Source organism: Anopheles nili, chromosome X, assembly GCF_943737925.1.
Source record: "Anopheles nili chromosome X, idAnoNiliSN_F5_01, whole genome shotgun sequence".
Classification (NCBI taxonomy): domain Eukaryota; kingdom Metazoa; phylum Arthropoda; class Insecta; order Diptera; family Culicidae; genus Anopheles; species Anopheles nili.
Genome location: NC_071293.1, coordinates 15821530 through 15822762, shown reverse-complemented (window position 1 = coordinate 15822762; position 1233 = coordinate 15821530). Strand labels below are relative to the sequence as shown.

General features: G+C 44.4%; 1 long non-coding RNA gene across 1 annotated transcript; it reads right to left on the bottom strand.

Moving 5' to 3' along the window:
* Positions 1-80: 80 nt before the first annotated feature.
* LOC128729221 (uncharacterized) lies at positions 81-583 on the bottom strand. Its single transcript, XR_008411058.1, has 3 exons — positions 469-583; positions 236-394; positions 81-124 (listed from the first exon to the last, which is right to left on the bottom strand). It is a non-coding gene; the product is annotated as an uncharacterized LOC128729221 (long non-coding RNA).
* Positions 584-1233: the final 650 nt, after the last annotated feature.

The window sequence follows — 1233 nt, the reverse complement described above, 5'->3', positions numbered from 1 at the left end:
AGCTTTTGTGTGCCTGTAAAGTGAAGCACACAACATGGTATGGTAGGTATCACATATTGATACAAAAGCCTTATAGTTTTATGTTGGGATGCTGGTAGTGTTCCGTTAATGGATCTCGTTTAGTCTTCCGAAAAAACATGAAAAATATTAATAAAAGAGGAATGTTACTACTGTGTATTGGCTCCATAAGCATGATCGTTGTACTTTTCTGTGGGGTTAGATTGCAGTTATATACCTCGTATTTGTTAGGAAGAGTAATGCCCAAGCTCGCACGTCCTGAAAAAGAAGATCCAGGGGAGTGTGGGGCTCGAACCCACTAAAACTCTTCTGTCAGCGAAACTGTTACAAACGAACGCAGAGCCTGAAAGGTGCGTTTCTCCAATATGTCATGATTCTACGATACGAAATGAAGAGATACGATTTCATTTATGAGCGCATTGATATCGATTATTCGATTATTTAGCTAACCGTATCAGTTTAGGTAAGATCGTTCAATCGCCAACATCCGCTCGGTACACCACATTTTTTATGTCAACACCGTCCTGATCCTCGTTCTCCGTGTTCACGTTCAGTATTGTCACGTTCCGTCGCGAGATCGCACGAGACAGTGCGACATACAACTGTCCGTGCGCAGAAACGCTGGTAAGCAAATACAGCTGGTAAGCCTTAGGTGGTGTAATGACTGCCTTTGCGATTTATTGATTGTCATCGCAAAACACACCTGTACCGGAAACTGTTTACGACGAAACTGGAAGGGAAGTCCCGAATCATTGCTGTCACAGTAGATACGTGGCAACAACACGTTGTCTCCTCGTCGTTTGCCGGTTAGAATGCATGAGTGGATGCAGTTGTTTCTTAGCGTGACAATCTGCAACCGTGTCCCATTACTAAGACCACGTTCCGTGTTGAGGTTTCGTAGGAGCTATACCGGGGCGTAGTGTTTCAACCGAAGTCGATGCAACGGAGTGCCACTCATGTTGAGTGAATTCAGGTACTCGGCAGGTAATTGCTGGTGCTCGTGCTCTTCCGGATTCACCTCAGTATCGATCGACAGGTAGTCCTGCTCGTAAAAAAATCTGTGTTCTGATAGTACTGTTCGATATCATGATAAATTTTTCTAATGAGTATTCACACACCTGTCTCGAGGTTTGCTGACAGGGGTAGCATTATGTCAAGTCCAATCCCGGTGTGGCCAAATTCCGTCCTTCGCCTATCCAAAGAGAAACTCGGAAA